Consider the following 11,920-nt stretch of genomic DNA (forward strand, 5'->3'; position numbering starts at 1 on the left):
CATGTTTGAACTAAGACAGGGGTGCCAACTAGATCTCACAGGAAAAAAAAACAAACATCGCTCGTTGATCGGCTCATCCACTGCGGACTAATCCCAGAATCAGAGGCGTATCGAGGGGGGGGGGGGGGCGGGCGGGGGGGGGGGGGACATATGTCCCCGGGCGTTGACCTTAGGGGGGCGACAAAATGGAAAGTTTGAGGGGGGGGGGTGTGCAAATCAAAAGTTCGAGGGGGGGGGGTGTGCAAATCTAAAGTTTGAGGGGGGTGCAAATCGAAAGTTTGAGGGGTGGGGTGCAAATCGAAAGTTTCTCCCCGGGCGCCGGGAAGGGTCGCTACGCCTCTGCCCAGAATTCCTTTCGACTGTCCTTTTATTATATGCATCAAGTTTGAGAGTTAATCCACTGTTTTTTTTATCTTTAGATGAAATAAAAGGGACAGTTCAATGGGTCTATTTCTGTTGAACAAGTCAATCTACCTAAATACCCCCCCCCCCCCCCCCCAAACACACACACAAACACTCACGCACGTATAGACCTATTAAATATAAATAAAAATATCAACAGTTTTATGTAAAATAATCAACAAACTAAATCGTATTTTCATGTAGAGTTGACAAGTACAGCTATTAAAACAAACGTTATCCTACCCAAGGGAATTAATCGAGGGCCTAATGTGCATCCCCTTTTGTACTTGATTGTTTTTCTCTCCCTTGATGTTCAGCACTCAATAGCTTGCAACAGTTTGTGTACTACTCCCCCCCCCCCCCCCCACCCCCATCTCTCTATACAATAATCCTCTCAAGGGCCATAGTGAGTTTTTTTCTTTATTCTTATGCAAAAAGAGTTGTTTGAAACGGCAGCTGTTCTTCTAATTAACTTGCAAATGATGATTTTAATCTCTTGTAGAGCTATTGGTTATGTAATGGATTCTAGTAGGCTAATGGTCCATTTGATGTTAAGCTGACAGTTTAAAAAAAATATACAACAGCATATAGCTCAGAGAAAAACTGTCATTAATACATCAAGCGGGGCGTCAATTGTCTATTATGACATAATTTGCTCAATAGTGGAGGGGTGGTGCTGTCCTTTGTGCTGATGTGCTAAATAGGGGTGGGGGAGGTGCTGTCCTTTGTGCTGATGGGCTAAATAAGGGTGGGGTGGTGCTGTCCTTTGTGCTGATGGGCTAAATAAGGGTGGGGTAGTGCTGTCCTTTGTGCTGATGGGCTAAATAAGGGTGGGGTGGTGCTGTCCTTTGTGCTGATGGGCTAAATAGGGGTGGGGTAGTGCTGTCCTTTGTGCTGATGTGCTAAATAAGGGTGGGGGAGGTGCTGCCCTTTGTGCTGATGTGCAAAATAGGTGTGGGGAGGTGCTGCTCTTTGTGCTTGTGTGCTAAATAGGGGTGAGGTGGTGCTGTCCTTTGTGCTGATGTGCTAAATAAGGGTGAGGTGGTGCTGTCATTTATGCTATGTAAACAGCTACAGGGGCCTATGTCTGGGTAAACAGCTAGAGTGACCTATGTCTTTGTAAACAGCTACAGTGACCTATGTCTGTGTAAACAGCTACAGGGACCTATGTCTGGGTAAACAGCTACAGGGGCATATGTCTGGGTAAACAGCTACAGGGACCTATGTCTGGGGGGGGGAATATAGGGACCTATGTTTGGATAGGGTTCAGATTGAACGGGGAAAATAGGACCATGAGCTGCGTGTGTGTTGGGGTTGGGTACGATCGTGTTGATGATGGTGTATTTTAGGGTAGGGTCTGGGGTAAGGGTGGGTGAGTTTTTGGTAGGGGTGGGTTTGTTAAAGACGCGGCTGTTGTGACAACATCCAAAGTACAGTTCACTGCCTGACGCCCAATTCTCTTATTTACATGTTCAACACATAAATATAACCGAGAGAAGTAGATGATAGTTAGACCAGCTCCAACACAGTACAAAGATAAAATATTTGTAGCCAACATCTTGAGTGTAGAGTGGCTCGGTAGTTACTACTGTTTTTGTTTGTTTACTTTCGTGTTGGGGTTATCGTCAAACAAAGCAGAGACACCTGGTGAAGTTTGTGTCAAAACTTTCAGCACGCTCCCAATGTATTTTTCAAGGCCAAAAGTAAAACTCCCACAGCTAGAAAAATGTGTAAATTAATTTTTTTTTCCTTTCTTTTTTTTTCCCAGGGACCCGCTATTGATCTGGCCGTATTCTTGAATTCGGTGATCGTTAGCTGGCAAATCGATGGGCATGGGGAAAAAAGATGTGATGAGGAGGGGTAGAAGTGGTGCTAGACTAACGACACCCTGGTTACATTTCAAAACTGTAAGGAACGCTCCGTATAATGATTGTAGGGAACTATCGTTAAATGATTGTAGGGAACTATCGTTAAAATGATTGTAGGGAACTATCATTAAAATGATTGTAGGGAACTATCGTTAAAATGATGTAGGGAACTATCGTTAAAATGATTGTAAGGAACTATCGTTAAATGATTGTAGGGAACTATCGTTAAAATGATTGTAGGGAACTATCGTTAAAATGATTGTACGGAACTATTATTAAAATGATTGTACGGAACTATCATTAAAATTATTGAAGAGAATTATCATTAAATGATTGTAAGGAACTATCATTTAAGTAAGTGTAAGGAACTATCCTTCAAATAATTATTAAGAACTATATTTAAAATAATTGTAAGAAGCTTTCATTAAAATAATAGTAAATCACTGTCCCTACAAATAATTATAAGTGCTTATCAATTTAAAAAAAAACAACTAAAAACACCGTGGCTGTTTTTGGCTTAATTATACCTCCACCCAAAAACAGACCCAAACCCTAGCCAAACCTAACTTTAGACCTAACTTCTTCTTTGTAATCCCGACCTAACCCGAACCCTAGCCAAACCTACATATAGACCTAACCTCGTTGTTTAGCCCCTACCCTATACCTAAACATAGCCTTAACAAGCAAACAAAAACCAGTTACAACACTGTTAAATATCCATTGCCAGCGTGTGGGTGACCTGAGCCACAAAATCAGAACTAAATATAATTTTTAGTTTTCGTTTCTTTAAAGATTGCACTATAATTAAAATTAATTGTAACATATTTTTTAAAGGACAAGTCATTAGCGTCGGTCGGGCTTAGATTGGTTCTCGGTGGAATGGTTCTGTGTTACATAATTAGCGTTGTCATTTTTTTTAAAATGATAATAAGATAAACATGTAATTAACAGGTCCGCTCGGCACTAGAATAGTCAGGTAAACTCACACACACACACACTCACATGAACTCTCTCTCTCACACACACACTCACAAAAACTGTTTTTCTCTCTCTTTCTATCTCTCTCTCTCTCTCTCTCACACACACACACACATCATACACACATAAAGAAATGTGTCTATACTTTATTTTTTTGTCATAGACAGTTACCAATAAAGGGGAAACAACCTTATAAATCCTGCGTGGTTGGGTTGCTTCTCTTTGCTCTGTGCAGGTATATGTGAGGTTTTTCCGAGGCGTCTTTAACATCGATATTAAATATGGTAACAGAATTACTCTTAACTGTTTTCTTTAAGAGAAGTGAAAATACTAGATCGCCCAGACGTATTAAACAGTGTACTGATCGCCTAATTTGGTGGCTAACTAAAATATGTAGACCTTCGACTGTAGTTTAAATAGTAACCAGATATGTTTTTGTGAGACATTACGGTAAAACGATAATACATAAATTATTCTAAAAAAAAACAATGTCAACAAAAGTCGCCCTCCCCCCCCCCCCCCCCCATCCCGGGTCGGTAAAGCTCTTGGTTGCCAAACAGAGTCCCGAGTTCGAATCCCGGGCAGATGAAGTTCGACAGCTGGCAGAGAAAAATTTTAAAATGCAACAGCTGCCTTGTAGTTTGTTCTTGTATGGACAAATCCACTAACAAAAGCAGGTTGAAATCGGAGTCAGCGGCCTATATGGAGCATAGCAGATTGACACGTAATACATGATTATGTTGGAATCCCGCTCATCAATTAAGAACCAAGACAAAGAAGTGCCAATAAAACAATTGTTTGCGAAACTGAATTATTTTAAAAGTTTAATGGCGAGGGTGGTTGAGAACAGTCGAGAAAACTTGGGGTTACTTTTTGCCAGACCCTTTATGAAGTCACAAGGCGTATAAGAAGATGAGATGTGTTAAAAGAAATGGGGTCTTCACATGAAAGAAATCGTACAAATATTTGGAAATAGGGTGGTAGGCTATAGAGTAGTGAAGTGTTATATACCACTGCCTAGTTTTTTTTTAAATTCTGCTTTTTACCATATATATATATATATATATATATATATATATATATATATATATATATGTGTGTGTGTGTGTGTGTGTGTTTGTGTGTGTGTGAGAGAGAGTTAGAGAGTGTGTGTGTGTGTGGAAGGCGGGGTGTTAACAACATCCTTTGTTAAGAACGATCATTTGTCAACAACTTAAAAACAAGGCACAAACATTATGAATATGAAAGAAATAAAATGTATTTAAACGTATAGTTTTATTCCTAAATATTAAAGGCTATATTACATTCCTAATTTTTAAAAATACACTTGTAGATCTATCTCTTTTACTTAGCAAACTGAAGTGATTTTTTTTATATTGCTTTTTTAATGACAAACATTGCACAATTTGTGACTATTTCAACTATTTCACTAGATAACAAACATTTGGTCCCAATACAAGAGCAATTTTTATGAGTTTTATAGTTTCATGTGGTTTTAGAAATTTGAGGGGGAATACTCCCTTCACCATGCGGGTAAGAGAGAAAGATACAATAACAGTGAGAATTAAAGCAAAAAGAACGAAAAGAAAACTTTTTAAACATTTGATAAAAGCACTCAAATTCGATCTAATTGGATTATAAACTGATGGCAGCTTATGTGATTAAAGGGATTACAGTAGCATCGCGTGCGGATCACACCTGGTGACACCTGGTGAAATGATCAGTTGCGTGTTTTCCACAGAATTCATTATAGACTATCATTAATCCACATACCAGCTCTCGGTGGGCACTTCACGTCATCTGGCTACTGTTTTAAGCGTTAAAATAACGGGGACTTTAAATTATGGCATGCTTTATGGATTAAATTTATTTAAACATCTTACCTCCACTCTCTTTAATAGGGGATGCCCCGCCCCCATTGAACTCGGACTGAGACTGGTTTCCCTGGTCACTTTCCTGGTGAATGCTGATGGTGTAAATACCGACAATACCATTTTCCTCGGTAGAATCCTTAGTATTCTGAATGATTAATTTTTTGTTTCGCATTCTTGAGACTTCAGACCTAGACCGTAGTGAAACAAATACAAATTATATTTCCAATGTGTAATCGTCAGAAAAAATTATGTTCAATTTATTTTTTATTTTTTTAAATAGCATTTTTAAAATTCTTCTACTGTAATAGTTCAGACAATGAAAATATTGGTGTAATACTTGAAAATAGTACGGTTTCATCTTTTTACTCCAGCGTATTTAGCATTAAACGCCCAAATTTAAATGCAAAAGCTCAATTTTAAATGCAATGTTTCTAAAATAATGCTTCTGACAACCATTTTGCGAGAAGTATTAAGTCCGAGCTGACTGGATACGCTATTATTGCACCATCCACTAATATTTCAATTGCATAGTCGTAAACAACTTAAAATGCATTTTTTAAATCGAAAATAAAACATAAGTCAGATATCTTGCCGGTTTTTAAACAGCGCTCATATTAAATTCTAACAAAAATAGTTTTTAAACTGTCTTTGAAAAATATTTTAGAACTTCATTTTTTTTTCAGAAAGCAGTCATATGAAATATATATTTTAAAAAATACGCGGTGAAATATTAAAAGAAAAGAAAATTGCTTAAATTCCGTCTTACTGAGGAGAAAAGCTAAAGATTAATAAATATCTTTAAATGCAAGAATCTAAAAGAGACGGTAATAGCAATTGTTACCACATGCGTTTAGCACCGAGCGAGGAAGCACGGCTTATTCTGTTATGTAATCCGTTCGTCTGCTAATGGTAGACGGCTATAGCTGGCGGGTCAGATATACGTCTCCCTATGCAGCAATATGCAACAAGTTTCTGAATATTTGCTTTAACAACTGATGTCACAAATGTTGATTTAGTAGCCAGGCGAATATGGGCTAACGATTTGTTGACTCACTGACACCAGAGTCAACGAATAGATCTACAATGTTTTTTCGGTAACGTCGGTAAAGAAAAAGGAAAAAAAAACAGAAAATGACATTAAATAAGAAATATTTTGGGATTTTAAAAAAATCAGGCAAATTGCTGGTGACATTGACAGCTAAGAATCACCTGGCAAGCTAGATTTTAGCACGTATTTACATTTGTGGAAATTTAAGTGATTTAAGTGACGCTTGCTAAAAACGCCACTAAAAGACATTCATCTGCTTTGTCTAATGCTTGTGTGTGTTTGTGTATGCAGGTGCGTGTTTGTGTGTGTGTGGAGGGGGGGGGGGGGGAGAAAGGGGCAGATCATTTTAGCGGTAATCAATTTATTATTGTGTCACATCCGCGACAGGCGTCTGCTAGAGATAGCTGCCAGTTTGGCGTGGCCAGAGATAAATTTTGTGGAACTGGTTCAGACAATCTGGACAAGTGTTGAATGCTGAAAATGGATTTCATCGATTTGCTTTTATCAATCTAGTTGATTGTAAGAAACGTCAGGTTTCAATTTGAGCGTCTTAAAATTTCAAATGGGGTGGCAAGAAAAATCGCTAAGTTTGTACAAATTAGGTTATCTTTTTTAAGAAATAAACCATATGTGAATTATAAATTCTCCCTTTGCATGGTTTTTAAAAGTTGTTTAGCACTGTTGCCTTTTTATTTTAAATGCACTTAAAATAAAATTGGTACATATTTTACAAACAGCCTATTTAAATTGTCATTGGTTTTGAAGATATTACAAATTGTTCTTTTATGAGTTACCACTTGTAAAATAGAAATGGCGGCACAAGGGCTTCCAACAATAAAAGCCCCGAAAATGTTATCTCTAGGACTTGACAAATTGTCTCTCGACAAACTATTGCTTTCAAAAGTGTCCACGACAATTCGTCTCAAACAAAATGTCAACAAAAGGGCCTCATTAACGAACGAGAATTTAATGATTGGTTGATTTTTATGTGTTACATAAGCTCAGTAATTGTCCAAGCAAGTATTACTTTAAATGAGGCTGGAGCTAAAGCTACGATTTTAGAAGCTTAATGAATGTCGGGAACTAGATTTACAACTTTTGCGCTATGTAAGACCGGAGCTCAGTTTACGCCGTGAAGAGCTAAATGAAACGACAGCCTAACATGTGACAAACGCTTGATGTACATATACACAAGAAACTAAGGAGCTAATTTGACACGTGAATCTAATATCAGTTTAAGGAACACGTTTATTGAAGGCATTCCTTTGCTGAACGCGTGTAAATTGTTAAAATGTTCAGTTTATCGTAGTGTGAAAACGACAACACTTTCAATTATCGCTATCATTAAATCACCCGAATAACGCAATCGCCATGTGCTGTTTAAGATAATTTTATCCTTACCTTTATCGCTCCTTCTAAAGTTATCCAAACCGAATGCAAAGTCACGTGATTTCCATTTATAATAAACTGTCAAACAAAATATTTGCAACCGATCCTGTGCTGTTGATAAAAATTTCTAAAGACTGTGAGTTAGTGTTTTATATAACTAGATGGCTGTTGTACTTGGTTTAAAAATCAGAATCCTCTCTCTTAGCCCTTTCACCGGCTACCGTTTCGGTTTTTTTTTTTTGCGGTAATCAGCATGTCTGTCCGATAATAAGCGTACGGTCTCCTATCTTCTGCTGACAGAAAACTTTGTCCTGGAACTTTGATTTCCTAATTCAAATTTTTATCGCCCTGTTGTAAAATCACATAGTGAGGTGGGGGGGGGGGGGGGGGAAGAGACAGACTGGTGGATAATTTACACCCAGACTGATGGACGAGACACACCCTGGATAAATAGCACCCTGGTGACGGTGTGGGGGGGGGGGTTACAATTAGGTTGGCATATGATTTGCACAATCAATGTCAAATACCATGCAATATCTTGGTTATTTAATCTGCAAAAGCTTTTAATTTTACACTTTCTGTTACCGATATATTTGGTCTAGAATTCCGTTAGAGGGTATTTTTGTTGGTTGTCGAGCTCATCGGTGCCTATCTCTGGCCCTGCCCGTGATGATGCGAGCGATAGCACTGACGCCATTAGTGTATCGCTCACATCTGTCATCATACACTCTAATTAACACCACTTAAAATATTTTTATAAAGACATGCGAGGGATAAAAGATGATGGTGGTAGATTAAACTGTTTGCGTTGTAATCAAAATTAATTGCATGCTAGACAAAATTAATTATAAGTTGGAAAAATTATGTGTGGTAGAAAAAATTATGTGTGTGGTCTGTGGTCGACAAAATGTTTTGTCTAATAATTTTAAAACCACAGTCTTTGATTAGAAGTTTAAAAAATCCGATTCATTTTACAACTTGGAACTTTCCTTTTACAATATTTAATAAGATTTGGGAAAGTCCAAGAATTATGTGATTTTAGCGATTTGCGCTTTAAATAAAAACCGAGTTACTCTATTACCATCTATAGATTTATGTAGAAATAATTTCCTTCGTGGCAACTTCAAAATCTTTATTTTCTATTACTTCCAAGTCACGTGTCAACATGTAAAATAACTAAACAAGTTAAAATATAATTTATTTACATTGGATATACCATACAAGCAAGCGTGTACGAACATCAAGATTTTAAAAATGTGTTTATTCACCAAACATGATCATCTCTACTGTCCCGAATCTAGTGCTGCAAAGCAAAGGTTTACTTTCTTACAACATAAGTGACAAAGCGACAAGGTTAGGTTTCTACCCTCCCCTTACTTAAACATAAGTTATATAGAACTTTAAAATGAAACTCAAGGGTGGGGAGGTGTGAATATGTTTTAAAATGTGGCCTCGTTGAAATGTTCTTTACTTTGTATGCCTCAACAGAGCCACCTAGCCATGACGCTGAAGTACTAAAGATGGTCGTGTCCTGGATGATTCCGGCAGCGATGTCAAAGTCCCCCTCATAACCTTCATCGACTTACTTGCCTCTGGTGCAGCGTCAAAGATGACACACTAACCGACTAATTATATATTAACATTGTGGACTTTCTTATAGCCTTTAGGGATGTGTAAGAGTACTAGTGTAGGGGTTGGTACCAGTACTAGTGTAGGGCTGGGTAAGAGTACTAGTGTAGGCAGTAGCGTAGCGAGGGGGGGCGGGGGGGGGGACATATGTCCCCGGGCGCCGACCTTAGGGGGGGCGCCAAATTGAAAGTTTGAAGGGGGGGGTGCAAATGAAAAGTTCGAGGGGGGGTGCAAATCGAAAGTTTGAGGGGGGGGGTGCAAATGAAAAGTTCGAGGGGGGGTGCAAATCGAAAATTTGCTCCCGAGGGGGCGCCAAATTGAAAGTTTGTCCCCGGGCGCCGGGAAGGGTCGCTACGCCTCTGAGTGTAGGTGTTGATACCAGTACTAGGAGTGGGTCAGAGGTGTAGCGAGGGGGGGGGCGGACCGCACCGGGTGACACCATTTAGGGGGGTGACACCAAGGCAAAAAAATAGCAAAATATATAGAGAAAAACTTGAGGGGGGTGCAAATTGAAAGTTTGAGGGGGGGGGGGGAGGTGCAAATCGAAAATTTGAAAGTTTGTCCCCGGGAAGGGTCGCTACGCCTCTGGGGGGGGGGAGCAACACCATTAAGTGCCGCACCGGGTGACACCCGACCTCGCTACGCCACTGGGGTGGGTAAGAGTACTAGGGGTGTACAAGGGTTGGTAGGAGTACACATATAGGGGTTGGTTAGAGTACTAGTGCAGGGTTGGTTAGTACATGTACAGGGATGGGTAAGAGTACTAGAGCAGGGGTTGGTAGGAGTACGAGTGCAGGGTTTGCTAACTTTTTTTTGGTAACCATTTTTGATCAAACAGACATTACAGACTTCTGCCAAAATGTGTTTTGTGAGCAGCACAGAACGCAACATTTTTAACTCAGATATTTGTAACTTCTAGAAACTGCGTTTAAATTAAGTTTTAAGTAGATTTTGCACTGTTTGTAACAATGCATTATGCCCGATATAAAGTGTAACATTTATTCATCCTGAGACCAGGTGGTCGACTGCTGCGGCTATTTGTTTTTGTGGTCGTCTGTACAGATGTAAATAAAACTAGATTTTCCTCCGAATTCATATATCTAAATGGATTGCTAAATGGATAGGTAATGTGTATCCCGGCAAAATCTAGATACATCTTATAACTTAAGTAATGCATTGTTTCATCAAGTATTCATCGCTAAGTTACAACTGAACGCATCATACAATGACGTGTCGAATGAATTAATGAACGTGCCGGTCAACAGGACAACTCTAACTGCTGTTTACGATACAATTAGCAACTAGACCATATATGTTTATTAGACCAAACTTAGCCAAGCGTATAGGATCTGATAAAGCACACACCACTAAAGAACAAAAGCAGAAAACTTCAGCAGAGTAGAAGAATGTTGATAAACCAATCTTTGTGTTTACAGGATTGCATAACCGAGCGGCAGTTATTTATAAAGATTTATCCCCCGTCATAATATTACCATTTATTGGTCTGTTCTAGGTACTCTATGCGTTTGGCAGCTAACGTGTATATGTATTGTTTGAAAAGTTAAATTAGCAAGCTGTTAAAACAGCATTATAATAATACCCTCCGCCCCCCCCCCTTCCCACTTAACTGTTGTAAACTGGCACCTATCACAGCGCACCACAATGTGACATTGGTTAGGCAATGAAATCCTTTTTTGAATCAGTACACTTCCCTCTTACTCTAACTTGCGAGATTTAGGGTCTGCTAGAGTTGTCTCACTTTAGTTCAGGTATCACCAAACCTAGTGCCCTAGATACTACCGAACTATAGTCCTAGTAATACCTAACTTTGTCCAGGAGTTACCGAACCTGATGTCCTAGTTGTTGAACTTTGTTAAGTAGTGGTAGTTATCCAACTGCCGTCGTCGTTTTAGTAAGAGATTTAAAAAAAATACTTTTATTTTCAATTTTAAAACAAATACAGTAACATCATACACACAGAGTTTCTTCCAGGCATCTCTTCGAGGGGAGGCGGGCATGAATTTGTATAGGAAATATATATTTTTGACAGTGTCCGCCCCCCCCCCCCCCCCCCAATTTCAAGTGCACCCCCGGAGAAAAAAATCTGGAAGAAACACTGCATAGACCTTTTCGGTGGTTACAAAGGTTAATCTAGAAAAGGCGAGGTGTTTACAATTATACCTTAATTAAAACGATCTTAAGTAATACTAGTAAGAGATACCAGAAACTATAAGGAAGTAGCTTTAATAAGGGCATCACATTATTTTTCATTAATCATGGTGAATGTAATGTAACATTTTTTTTGTTTCAAAATATTTAAAGGTAGAAGCAAAAAAACTTATATAGAATTAGAAGCGAATTTGTTATATAATTTAGCCAAAAGTAACGCAAGCAAAGTTGAAGTTCTGGAAATATTTACAACCGGTGTGTTCAGAGGAATATTTTTTTCAATCTCTTTTAACTATTGTTACTTCCCTTTACTCTTAACTTTCAGATAAAATCGGACTTCAAGGAAACTGGCTTACTCATTCTGGTAAAAGGAAAGAAAAGATATTTGAGAAACTTCACTTGGATGATGGGGAACTACTTTTGTAACTTTTTTTTTTAAAACTGGTATTTGTGATTCAAAATTATTTTGTGAAAAACCCAATAAAATAAACATTTGTTAAAAAATTATTCATTTTATTAGACAAACAACATAAAATATTTGTAAAAAAATTTGATTATCTTAA

The sequence above is a fragment of the Physella acuta genome, unplaced genomic scaffold (assembly GCF_028476545.2).
Source record: "Physella acuta isolate Inbredline_101_S28 unplaced genomic scaffold, ASM2847654v3 ptg001856l, whole genome shotgun sequence".
Lineage (NCBI taxonomy): Eukaryota > Metazoa > Mollusca > Gastropoda > Physidae > Physella > Physella acuta.